The 13,969-nt window shown below is 39.9% G+C and overlaps 4 non-coding genes across 4 annotated transcripts; all 4 read right to left on the bottom strand.

Moving 5' to 3' along the window:
* Positions 1-1,934: 1,934 nt before the first annotated feature.
* TRNAS-GCU (transfer RNA serine (anticodon GCU)) lies at positions 1,935-2,016 on the bottom strand. The gene has a single exon. It is a non-coding gene; the product is annotated as a tRNA-Ser (tRNA).
* A 2,084-nt stretch (positions 2,017-4,100) lies between these two features.
* TRNAS-GCU (transfer RNA serine (anticodon GCU)) lies at positions 4,101-4,182 on the bottom strand. Its single transcript has one exon. It is a non-coding gene; the product is annotated as a tRNA-Ser (tRNA).
* Positions 4,183-8,383: 4,201 nt separating this feature from the next.
* Positions 8,384-8,465, bottom strand: TRNAS-GCU (transfer RNA serine (anticodon GCU)). The gene has a single exon. It is a non-coding gene; the product is annotated as a tRNA-Ser (tRNA).
* A 672-nt stretch (positions 8,466-9,137) lies between these two features.
* TRNAS-GCU (transfer RNA serine (anticodon GCU)) lies at positions 9,138-9,219 on the bottom strand. Its single transcript has one exon. It is a non-coding gene; the product is annotated as a tRNA-Ser (tRNA).
* Positions 9,220-13,969: the final 4,750 nt, after the last annotated feature.

Genomic DNA, 13,969 nt, shown 5'->3' on the forward strand with positions numbered 1-13,969 from the left:
CCTCTCTCGATGTTTGTAAAAGCACAGCCAAAGGTGGAGGTTCCTTCTGCATTAAGTAATTCGCAATTGTGCATCGACATGCTGATAATACGTGTGAAGACAGTATATCGATCTGTTTGGATATGATTCATCGTTCCAACTTTCCCACAACCTCTCCAGCATCTATTGGAGGACTCCCGAAATATTATGCCAACTCTATCTGGCCCTAGATACCAAAACAAAGAGAACTTTATATCCATTTGTCTTTACATTTGTGCAGATTGAACTTTTAGATGTATCACTAGATATAACTTCTCACTTCTATAGTGATGAATTCATGCCCAGTTCTCTTTCCCAGTGTAGCATGTATGAAAGATTAGTACTTGGGTACACACCCTGTAAAATATTATATAGAAGAGAAATACAGTCTCTAATAAAGATAGAATTCAGACACAGTTACAGTTTGTCAAAGCAGGAAAAACTCAGAGTGGTACATTGTCAACTTCCACCCAACATTAGGGATCAGGGTTGGCATGCCAGTCAATGAGAGCTGAGAATTGTGTGGTCAGATAGAAGTTAAACTTTGGGAGGACCAAGCCACCCCTGACCGCTGTTCTCTACAAATTGGTCATAGATGTTCTTGTTTTCTTCCCCATCCATTTGAATGTATTTATTGTTGACTATAAAGTATTCAATTCCCTCTGAGAGATAGACATATGGAGGGCCTGGAAAACATATAACAAACAACCTGGCAATTCTACCCAACCATGAAATCTATAATTTTTCACGAGTACAAATCTGTTAGAAGTGTCTTAAATAAAGGGGGTCATTTTCCATGTATAAATCAGCTGGGTCCTTTGTAATATAAATACCCAAGTATTTGATGAAAGATATTTCCAGCGGTAAGAAAAAGAGTTCTTGAGAGCTGCTTCCATAGCTTGATGCATACCTACAGTATAGCAAGAGCCTTTGGTTTAGTGAAATTCATTTTGAAATCTGATATTGTACTAAAGGTATGTAATGTTTTTTTGGAAATTTGTTAGGGAAAATTGCGGATTAGTTAACATCAAAAGAATATCATCTGCAAAATAAACTCAACTTATATTCAGTCTCTCCCAACTGAAGTCCCAAAATGTCTGGATTCTTCCTTATGCTTATAGCTAAGGGTTCAAAAGCCAATGCAAATATCAGTGGTTAATGGGGGCATCACCAGCAAGTACCATTTGATAAGAGAAAAGGTTCAGAGAGGAACCCACAGCATTGACTCTTGCAGTAGGGTAGTCGTACAGAGCAGATACAGCCCCCAAAAAGCCTTCATAAAGACCATAAGCCCTTAGAGGTTATATTTCCCATTTAGTCTATCGAAGGCTTTCTCTGCCTCCATGAAAAGGAGAACTTAGGGAATTTGTTTAGAACGTGCATAATATATAAGATTGAAATTTCTCTTGGTGGTGTCTGTTACTTGTCTCTTAGAGACAAAACCCACCAGGTCAGGTTGGATCATGGAAGGAAGAACCTCCCCCAATGTGTTTGCCATAATTTTTGTCTTTCATTTTCCATCCGTATTAAGTAAGGATGTAGGTCTGTAATTTGAACAAAGAATGTGATCCCTCTTTAGGGAGAGTGACAATGATTGCCTACGGCATTTCTGAAGTGAGTTTTAAAAGAGACTTACAGTTATGAAACAATGACAGAAGATGCGAGGTTAAGATATCAGCAAATGTCTTATAATATTTATTTTAAAAAGCCTTCTGGGCCGCTTGACATTAATTTAAGGTAGAGGAACTGTATGCCCACTGACACCATTAATATTTCAACAGGGCAGTCCCGTTATGATCCTTCCATCTCTAATACTAGAAGTTCAGGGGTTGGATTAAATTAAAATAAATGGAGTCACTGGCAGATATGGCAAGCGTTAAAAACGTGATTAATTATCAGAAATTAAACAAAGCATACGACGAAGATGGGATTCGAACCCATGCGTGCAGAGCACAATGGATTAGCAGTCCATCGCCTTAACCACTCGGCCACCTCGTCTTCTATGCTCTGCACATTAAATCGTCTCAAATCAAGCCGATTTCAAAATGTACTAAAGTCCCTATTATTTATTTTTGAACTGTTTATTTAGAGCATTTTCAACAGAAGTATAGGAGAGAATGAAACTTGTTAGATGTTCCTTAAGGTTAACCTCTCTCGATGTTTGTAAAAGCACAGCCAAAGGTGGAGGTTCCTTCTGCATTAAGTAATTCGCAATTGTGCATCGACATGCTGATAATACGTGTGAAGACAGTATATCGATCTGTTTGGATATGATTCATCGTTCCAACTTTCCCACAACCTCTCCAGCATCTATTGGAGGACTCTCGAAATATTATGTCAACTCTATCTGGCCCTAGATACCAAAACAAAGAGAACTTTATATCCATTTGTCTTTACATTTGTGCAGATTGAACTTTTAGATGTATCACTAGATATAACTTCTCACTTCTATAGTGATGAATTCATGCCCAGTTCTCTTTCCCAGTGTAGCATGTATGAAAGATTAGTACTTGGGTACACACCCTGTAAAATATTATATAGAAGAGAAATACAGTCTCTAATAAAGATAGAATTCAGACACAGTTACAGTTTGTCAAAGCAGGAAAAACTCAGAGTGGTACATTGTCAACTTCCACCCAACATTAGGGATCAGGGTTGGCATGCCAGTCAATGAGAGCTGAGAATTGTGTGGTCAGATAGAAGTTAAACTTTGGGAGGACCAAGCCACCCCTGACCGCTGTTCTCTACAAATTGGTCATAGATGTTCTTGTTTTCTTCCCCATCCATTTGAATGTATTTATTGTTGACTATAAAGTATTCAATTCCCTCTGAGAGATAGACATATGGAGGGCCTGGAAAACATATAACAAACAACCTGGCAATTCTACCCAACCATGAAATCTATAATTTTTCACGAGTACAAATCTGTTAGAAGTGTCTTAAATAAAGGGGGTCATTTTCCATGTATAAATCAGCTGGGTCCTTTGTAATATAAATACCCAAGTATTTGATGAAAGATATTTCCAGCGGTAAGAAAAAGAGTTCTTGAGAGCTGCTTCCATAGCTTGATGCATACCTACAGTATAGCAAGAGCCTTTGGTTTAGTGAAATTCATTTTGAAATCTGATATTGTACTAAAGGTATGTAATGTTTTTTTGGAAATTTGTTAGGGAAAATTGCGGATTAGTTAACATCAAAAGAATTTCATCTGCAAAATAAACTCAACTTATATTCAGTCTCTCCCAACTGAAGTCCCAAAATGTCTGGATTGTTCCTTATGCTTATAGCTAAGGGTTCAAAAGCCAATGCAAATATCAGTGGTTAATGGGGGCATCACCAGCAAGTACCATTTGATAAGAGAAAAGGTTCAGAGAGGAACCCACAGCATTGACTCTTGCAGTAGGGTAGTCGTACAGAGCAAATACAGCCCCCAAAAATCCTTCATAAAGACCATAAGCCCTTAGAGGTTATATTTCCCATTTAGTCTATCGAAGGCTTTCTCTGCCTCCATGAAAAGGAGAACTTAGGGAATTTGTTTAGAACGTGCATAATATATAAGATTGAAATTTCTCTTGGTGGTGTCTGTTACTTGTCTCTTAGAGACAAAACCCACCAGGTCAGGTTGGATCATGGAAGGAAGAACCTCCCCCAATGTGTTTGCCATAATTTTTGTCTTTCATTTTCCATCAGTATTAAGTAAGGTTGTAGGTCTGTAATTTGAACAAAGAATGTGATCCCTCTTTAGGGAGAGTGACAATGATTGCCTACGGCATTTCTGAAGTGAGTTTTAAAAGAGACATACAGTTATGAAACAATGACAGAAGATGCGAGGTTAAGATATCAGCAAATGTCTTATAATATTTATTTTAAAAAGCCTTCTGGGCCGCTTGACATTAATTTAAGGTAGAGGAACTGTATGCCCACTGACACCATTAATATTTCAACAGGGCAGTCCCGTTATGATCCTTCCATCTCTAATACTAGAAATTCAGGGGTTGGATTAAATTAAAATAAATGGAGTCACTAGCAGATATGGCAAGCGTTAAAAACATGATTAATTATCAGAAATTAAACAAAGCATACGATGAGGATGGGATTCGAACCCATGCGTGCAGAGCACAATGGATTAGCAGTCCATCGCCTTAACCACTCGGCCACCTCATCTCCTATGCTTTGCACATTAAATCGTCTCAGACCAAGCCGATTTCAAAATGTACTAAAGTCCCTATTATTTATTTTAGAATTGTTTATTTAGAGCATTTTCAACAGAAGTATAGGAGAGAATGAAACTTGTTAGATGTTCCTTAAGGTTAACCTCTCTCGATGTTTGTAAAAGCACAGCCAAAGGTGGAGGTTCCTTCTGCATTAAGTAATTCGCAATTGTGCATCGACATGCTGATAATACGTGTGAAGACAGTATATCGATCTGTTTGGATATGATTCATCGTTCCAACTTTCCCACAACCTCTCCAGCATCTATTGGAGGACTCCAGAAATATTATGTCAACTCTATCTGGCCCTAGATACCAAAAAAAAAAGAGAACTTTATATCCATTTGTCTTTACATTTGTGCAGATTGAACTTTTAGATGTATCACTAGATATAACTTCTCACTTCTATAGTGATAAATTCATGCCCAGTTCTCTTTCCCAGTGTAGCATGTATGAAAGATTAGTACTTGGGTACACATCCTGTAAAATATTATATAGAAGAGAAATACAGTCTCTAATAAAGATAGAATTCAGACACAGTTACAGTTTGTCAAAGCAGGAAAAACTCAGAGTGGTACATTGTCAACTTCCACCCAACATTAGGGATCAGGGTTGGCATGCCAGTCAATGAGAGCTGAGAATTGTGTGGTCAGATAGAAGTTAAAGTTTGGGAGGACCAAGCCACCCCTGACCGTTGTTCTCTACAAATTGGTCATAGATGTTCTTGTTTTCTTCCCCATCCATTTGAATGTATTTATTGTTGACTATAAAGTATTCAATTCCCTCTGAGAGATAGACATAGGGAGGGCCTGGAAAACATATAACAAACAACCTGGCAATTCTACCCAGCCATGAAATCTACAATTTTTCACGAGTACAAATCTGTTAGAAGTGTCTTAAATAAAGGGGGTAATTTTCCATGTATAAATCAGCTTGGTCCTTTGTAATATAAATACCCAAGTATTTGATGAAAGATATTTCCAGCGGTAAGAAAAAGAGTTCTTGAGAGCTGCTTCCATAGCTTGATGCATACCTCCAGTATAGCAAGAGCCTTTAGTTTAGTGAAATTCATTTTGAAATCTGATATTGTACTAAAGGTATGTAATGTTTTTTTGGAAACTTGTTAGGGAAAATTGCAGATTAGTTAACATCAAAAGAATATCATCTGCAAAATAAACTCAATTTATATTCAGTCTCTCCCAACTGAAGTCCCAAAATGTCTGGATTCTTCCTTATGCTTATAGCTAAGGGTTCAAAAGCCAATGCAAATATCAGTGGTTAATGGGTGGGTTAATCAGTGGGTTAAGTGGTTTATTTAAAAAAGCCTTCTGGGCCGCTTGACATTAATTTAAGGTAGAGGAACTGTATGCCCACTGACACCATTAATATTTCAACAGGGCAGTCCCGTTATGATCCTTCCATCTCTAATACTAGAAGTTCAGGGGTTGGATTAAATTAAAATAAATGGAGTCACTGGCAGATATGGCAAGCGTTAAAAACGTGATTAATTACCAGAAATTAAACAAAGCATATGACGAGGATGAGATTCGAACCCATGCGTGCAGAGCACAATGGATTAGCAGTCCATCGCCTTAACCACTCTGCCACCTCGTCTTCTATGCTCTGCACATTAAATCGTCTCAAACCAAGCCGATTTCAAAATGTACTAAAGTCCCTATTATTTATTTTTGAACTGTTTATTTAGAGCATTTTCAACAGAAGTGTAGGAGAGAATGAAACTTGTTAGATGTTCCTTAAGGTTAACCTCTCTCGATGTTTGTAAAAGCACAGCCAAAGGTGGAGGTTCCTTCTGCATTAAGTAATTCGCAATTGTGCATCGACATGCTGATAATACGTGTGAAGACAGTATATCGATCTGTTTGGATATGATTCATCGTTCCAACTTTCCCACAACCTCTCCAGCATCTATTGGAGGACTCCCGAAATATTATGTCAACTCTATCTGGCCCTAGATACCAAAACAAAGAGAACTTTATATCCATTTGTTTTTACATTTGTGCAGATTGAACTTTAAGATGTATCACTAGATATAACTTCTCACTTCTATAGTGATAAATTCATGCCCAGTTCTCTTTCCCAGTGTAGCATGTATGAAAGATTAGTACTTGGGTACACACCCTGTAAAATATTATATAGAAGAGAAATACAGTCTCTAATAAAGATAGAATTCAGACACAGTTACAGTTTGTCAAAGCAGGAAAAACTCAGAGTGGTACATTGTCAACTTCCACCCAACATTAGGGATCAGGGTTGGCATGCCAGTCAATGAGAGCTGAGAATTGTGTGGTCAGATAGAAGTTAAACTTTGGGAGGACCAAGCCACCCCTGACCGCTGTTCTCTACAAATTGGTCATAGATGTTCTTGTTTTCTTCCCCATCCATTTGAATGTATTTATTGTTGACTATAAAGTATTCAATTCCCTCTGAGAGATAGACATAGGGAGGGCCTGGAAAACATATAACAAACAACCTGGCAATTCTACCCAGCCATGAAATCTATAATTTTTCACGAGTACAAATCTGTTAGAAGTGTCTTAAATAAAGGGGGTCATTTTCCATGTATAAATCAGCTGGGTCCTTTGTAATATAAATACCCAAGTATTTGATGAAAGATATTTCCAGCGGTAAGAAAAAGAGGTCTTGAGAGCTGCTTCCATAGCTTGATGCATACCTACAGTATAGCAAGAGCCTTTGGTTTAGTGAAATTCATTTTGAAATCTGATATTGTACTAAAGGTATGCAATGTTATTTTGGAAATTTGTTAGGGAAAATTGCGGATTAGTTAACATCAAAAGAATATCATCTGCAAAATAAACTCAACTTATATTCAGTCTCTCCCAACTGAAGTCCCAAAATGTCTGGATTCTTCCTTATGCTTATAACTAAGGGTTCAAAAGCCAATGCAATTATCAGTGGTTAAAGCTGCAGTTCAGTCAATATCCTGCATGTGTGTTTTTTTTTAATAAATCAGTTCTGTAGTAAGAAAAAATACTTTTAGCATTTTCTGTTTTAAAAAAAACAACTTTGAAAGATCAATTTTCTTGTATTCTATTTTAACAAGCATTTGCTAAGGCACTGCCCCTTCATGTCCTGTCACAAGCTCTGGCACACCCCTTTGTCAGCCCTGCCCTCCCTCTAGCACTTGTCAGTGCAGGAATGCTCATGAATATTCATGAGCTTCCAATCCAGTCAAGCAGATTATAAACAAATGCCAGTTTTTAATATGTCACCAAATTTCGACCTATCAATACATGGAAAACGAATTGAGCTGCAGCTATACTGTTCTTTAGGTAATTAGAGATTGCACACATGAAACTATTGAAGTAAAAAAATAAATGTAAAAAAAAAAAAAAAAAAGACTGAACTGCAGCTTTAATGGGGGCATCACCAGCAAGTACCATTTGATAAGAGAAAAGGTTCAGAGAGGAACCCACAGCATTGACTTTTGCAGTAGGGTAGTCGTACAGAGCAGATACAGCCCCCAAAAATCCTTCATTAAGACCATAAGCCCTTAGAGGTTATATTTCCCATTTAGTCTATCTAAGGATTTCTCTGCCTCCATGAAAAGGAGAACTTAGGGAATTTGTTTAGAACGTGCATAATATATAAGATTGAAATTTCTCTTGGTGGTGTCTGTTACTTGTCTCTTAGAGACAAAACCCACCAGGTCAGGTTGGATCATGGAAGGAAGAACCTCCCCCAATGTGTTTGCCATAATTTTTGTCTTTCATTTTCCATCAGTATTAAGTAAGGATGTAGGTCTGTAATTTGAACAAAGAATGTGATCCCTCTTTAGGGAGAGTGACAATGATTGCCTACGGCATTTCTGAAGTGAGTTTTAAAAGAGACATACAGTTATGAAACAATGACAGAAGATGCGAGGTTAAGATATCAGCAAATGTCTTATAATATTTATTTAAAAAAGCCTTCTGGGCCGCTTGACATTAATTTAAGGTAGAGGAACTGTATGCCCACTGACACCATTAATATTTCAACAGGGCAGTCCCGTTATGATCCTTCCATCTCTAATACTAGAAGTTCAGGGGTTGGATTAAATTAAAATAAATGGAGTCACTGGCAGATATGGCAAGCGTTAAAAACGTGATTAATTATCAGAAATTAAACAAAGCATACGACGAGGATGGGATTCGAACCCATGCGTGCAGAGCACAATGGATTAGCAGTCCATCGCCTTAACCACTCGGCCACCTCGTCTTCTATGCTCTGCACATTAAATCGTCTCAAACCAAGCCGATTTCAAAATGTAATAAAGTCCCTATTATTTATTTTTGAACTGTTTATTTAGAGCATTTTCAACAGAAGTATAGGAGAGAATGAAACTTGTTAGATGTTCCTTAAGGTTAACCTCTCTCGATGTTTGTAAAAGCACAGCCAAAGGTGGAGGTTCCTTCTGCATTAAGTAATTCGCAATTGTGCATCGACATGCTGATAATACGTGTGAAGACAGTATATCGATCTGTTTGGATATGATTCATCGTTCCAACTTTCCCACAACCTCTCCAGCATCTATTGGAGGACTCCCGAAATATTATGCCAACTCTATCTGGCCCTAGATACCAAAACAAAGAGAACTTTATATCCATTTGTCTTTACATTTGTGCAGATTGAACTTTTAGATGTATCACTAGATATAACTTCTCACTTCTATAGTGATAAATTCATGCCCAGTTCTCTTTCCCAGTGTAGCATGTATGAAAGATTAGTACTTGGGTACACATCCTGTAAAATATTATATAGAAGAGAAATACAGTCTCTAATAAAGATAGAATTCAGACACAGTTACAGTTTGTCAAAGCAGGAAAAACTCAGAGTGGTACATTGTCAACTTCCACCCAATATTAGGGATCAGAAATTAAACAAAGCATATGACGAGGATGGGATTCGAACCCATGCGTGCAGAGCACAATGGATTAGCAGACCATCGCCTTAACCACTCGGCCACCTCGTCTTCCCCATCATGCCCTATATGCCTGAGAGCACAGCAGAAATATAAAGGAGTGGCCATTTTTGCCACCCCCATATTATGCCGCCTTAGGCCCGGGCAATGGGAAATCCGTCACTGCCTGGGGATGCTCACCGCGGTAATGAATCAAGGGGCTACAAGTTACTGCTTCCCCAGATTGTGCCAGGGCTACTATTTGGATAACACTTAGGGGACACAGGCCTCCCATCTGGGTGCCTGTACTTCTCTGCTTCCCTCATTCTAGGGAGCCTAACTTCAAAGGGCACTCCCTACCAGTAAACAAAGCAAGGAATGCCTACCATGTGCTACACCACCACTGTCTCTCCTCCAGGGCTCTTCTCCCTTCCTATTTATACCCTCTCTCATTTCCTGACACCAGGCAGAAAAGGGGCAGAGATTAGCCTCTGATGAGTCACCCTAGACCAGGTGACCAAGCCAGCATATTCCAGAAGCAGGGTGTGGCAAGGCCTCTGCCTGATCACTTTGCAACATACTATTTGAGAGGGCAGGTGTTCCATATCTAACTCCTTCAAACCCTTTAACCCCATACACCCATATAGTAATCCCAAAATGAGGGTTACATATCTACTGTATTACTTTATCTCCTGTTGCCTCAAGCACCCAAACCATAAAGTGTAAGTTCATCTGGGAAGTTACTGTGTCTGTAAAATTCTTAGGTATCGTACAATGCTGCTTAATGCGCACTATACTGTAATTGTGAAGCACTTTGAATCCCATTGAGAGAAAAACATTATATGAAATATTATTCTTATTCAAACTTTCTTCCCCAGAATTAATTTTAAAAAGTAATCAATTCTGAATTAGGCATCCTAATAATAGGAGGAGACTACAATATTCAGTATTTAGATTTCACAAGTATGGATGGAAATGAAGCAAGTTGCCTTCTAAGGCCTCGGCCATGCTCCCTGCTGGCGTGCTGAGGCGCGCTGAGGCGCAGGGAAAGCGGGTGCTTTCCCTGGCCTTGCGGTTGCTTACCGCACACGATGTCAGCGGGCCATCAGGGGGCGGGCGGGGGGCGGGCGCGTCACTGGCCGGGGGCGGGCCAGTGACATCACGGAGCTGGTTCGCCCTCATTGGGCGAACTGCTCACGTGATCGGCCTGTCGCGCCGGCAAGTGGGGGAATTTTAAATTCCCCTAAGACCTGCGCTTCCGCAAGCGCGCAGAAGCGCAGTTGAGCCCCTACTAAAGCCGCTCTAATTGCGGCTGTAGGAGCTCAGTGCTGAGTGGGAGCACGCCTCAGCACGCTTCTGCCAGCAAGCGGTAAACATGGCCGAGGCCTAAGGCTGCGTCCCCGCTAGCGCTGAGTGGGCGGCGGTACTTACATATATAGCTATATATAAGTCCCCGCTCACGCTGTGTGCGCTTGCTTGTGCTCGTGCTCGGGCACACACACTCACCCGCCTCAGGGCGCTTAAGTAAACAAAAAAAACTATACTTTCCCGCATGCTCAACCACCCGCAATGCCCCCCCCCGCGTGCGTACATGCAGGACACCCGGCGCTCATGCTTGGAGCGCTCTCCAAGCATGAGCGTGCTCAGCGCCAGCGGGGACTTAGCTGCGTCCAGTGTGATTGCGCTTGCACCCGTTCTCGTGGCGTCACAAGCGCCTATAGCTGGAGCTATTTGTGACCTGGGGGTAAACGGGACCGGAAGGCGTGTCAGAGGCGTGGCGTCACGGAGCTGGTCCGCCCTCATTGAGTGACCTGCTCACGTGACCCGGCCATCACGCAACATAGACAATTGTATTTGTCTGCTCATGGATCGCGAGCGCCGGCGCTTCTCATCGCGCGTACGTTTGCGCGCTCTATGGTCTGCCTCATAGAGGCACAGCATTTTGATTGCCCCGGCGGTCGCGCTCGCAATGGACGCGGTCTTGGTAATCAAATTGAAAGTGATAGCCAACATTTGTATGGATATGACATGTTTCAGGAAGTTTTAATAATAAATGATACTCCGCAGAAGAAGTAGAGGACAAAGAAACATCTAGGTTCTGGGATAATCTCCCACCCCAGAAAACGTAACTGAACACATGCAAAAAGGTAATATTGAAATAACATTAGATGATGTATTAAACGCAATAAATAATTTGAAAAACAAAAATGTTCAGATGACTTCACTGGGGGAATTCTTTCAAATGTTACAATCTCAAGTTCATGTTTCTACTACCTTATGCAGCAGGGAGCACATTTCTTCTCTGCACCAATGAACAAAACCCTGATTAGATAAATACACTAGATGGCTCTATTGTCATGCATTAGAGGTTCTAATGGAATGCTTCCATTAAGAAATTCCTTTGTTTTCAGTGTTGTTCTGTAAGGATATTGGCAATGACTGTTGTGATCTACAGGAGATACATTTGAGAATAGGGCAGTAGCCCTAGGGCAGAGTGGTTGACTGCAGTAGACCAGAGGCTGATTAATTTAGTTTAGCGTAAGTAGAGTTTTCTTGGGGATAGTTAAATTACGGATTAAACATGTGTGTGTTATACAAGAGTATACAAAGTCGCATCAGGAGATTTAGTAAAGATTGTTAAAAGATTCCAAAACATTTAGTTACAATTTAGACACTGAAGTCCATATTTACTAACCTGTGCTTTCCCGTAAGACAACTGTCAGCACCAGAAGACAGCTAATGGTCCATTCAAGCCTTCCAATGCCTCTGGGTGCATTATGGAATAGTTAGAAAACAAAGTTAGCGCAACTACAAAGAAGTAAATGAAACCCCCCCCCCGAAAAAATATAAATAAAATAATGTACAATAGTGTAGTATGTTTTGGCAACCGGTGAAAAAAAGTGTGAAGAAGAAATACACTCAAACTGAGTGCCTAGTAAATAGTCAAAATGAGGGTGAATCTCTCAAACAACCAACAGCCGAGAGGAAATCGTGCTTTAACCCTTTGTATTCTAAAATCAATGTAATTTAAACCCCGGTAATAACAACAATAACAATAGTTCTAGCCATGGTCCACATGGAACCAATGGTACTGAATTAACCACCCCCAGATATAAATGCACTATAAAAACAAAAGATACTTAATTATAACATGTGAAACTAAAATATATATGAAATACATAAACCTAAAATGTATACAACAAATATTGACAGTCCAGACGACCAACTTGCTATGGCAATTGACACACGCTTTGATATTGAACTGTTCCCCAGTATCATTGGCTTTACAATGTTGAGATTTATTGCCACGTGTGCAAGGATTGCATGTATTATAAAATTACCAGCTTAGTAGAAATGGGCCTAAGTGTTTAGAAAATATTTAAATACTTTTTTTTTCTTGTGTTTGTGTCAACCTGAAAACACACAGAATGCTTATCGCTCTCCAAAAATACCATAACTAGCATAAAATGCCATGGTGCATAGGGTAGGGGAAATGAGGACACAAAAATCTAGTCAGGGTAAAGATCCTGGCTAGACAAGAAACCTGCAATTGCACTCAATGAAGACAACCATAGGTGGGACCAAAATATATTCCCAAACTTGTAGCCTACTGTGCTAAGCGACGCAAAACAATAAAGCTTTATTAGAACATGATAGGGGACATAAGCAGGGAGTGTGCAGTATAAACACAAGTGTATTTAAAATTAGGTGGTGGTGACACGGAGTACATAGAGGTTAAAGGCTCCTCTAAAGCCCAAACATGGAAACCTCACATATAAGAGAGAAAATGTCTCAAGAAATATATGGTGTCATGTATGGAATATATCCAAAGAGGTACACAGAGGTTCCTAGATAGGAGCTCCTATTGGTAAACTGTATAGACGCTGATTACTCTCATTCACACTAACAGTATATCAAGCAACTCCCACATTGGTAAGAGTGCTCACATAGTGTAGCAATTCATGTGTGTTGCAAACTGACCCGAATTACTCAAATCCCTGCTGAAGTGTAAACTTACCCAAGAAACAGTGTAATACAATGTATATGCAATGGTAGTATATTCGGTAACACTCTCAAGTAAGGCAGGGAAAATAGTTCTGCTGGTGAATATACATAGCAATTAAAGACTTTAAGTAATCTGATCCCTGAGTTCAATCTTGCTGCAAAACCCCCCCTCGGATATCGCAGAATGACACAGATCAATGGTCATATGTATATAACATTGCTGCATACACGTAGCATACTGTACACATAGCCTAATTGGCCAGGTAAGTAATAATATACTGTGTCAGCGCTTGATACTACCAGTACAGCCGGGTGGATGTTGATATCCTTGGTACACCGGAGCTCCTAACACAGCGGGCCACCACCACCGACGTCAGTAGAGTGACGTCATATAAAACCGACGGTCCGTTTCGCGTAAGAAATTACATTTCGTCAGGGCAGATGTGGTAGTAAGTTTTGTCCACACCTTCCTTAAATACCCTACCTCACAAAAGGAGGGGGCTAAGAGATGAGTCCCTATTGGTTAACTCGGTCTGAGCTCTATATTGATAGAGACTCTAATGCTAAAGCCTTAAAGAAAAAGTCTTTCTGTTTGTAGCTTGGCTGCTTTTGTGTTGGATTGGATGTAACCTACAATCCTAATATATTTCTGGTGATGTGGAAGCCTTTTTCACCAGAATACCAGGTATCACATTGGTGCTGTGTTACCAAATCGTTACACCTACAAATCTGCAATAAAAGAAGGGGGATATACATATACCCCATAGTTGTTGTGTTTCTGTAATAAATTCTATGGATATAGTATCCACTCAAGTAT

This window comes from Ascaphus truei, chromosome 4 (genome assembly GCF_040206685.1).
Source record: "Ascaphus truei isolate aAscTru1 chromosome 4, aAscTru1.hap1, whole genome shotgun sequence".
Classification (NCBI taxonomy): Eukaryota; Metazoa; Chordata; class Amphibia; order Anura; family Ascaphidae; genus Ascaphus; species Ascaphus truei.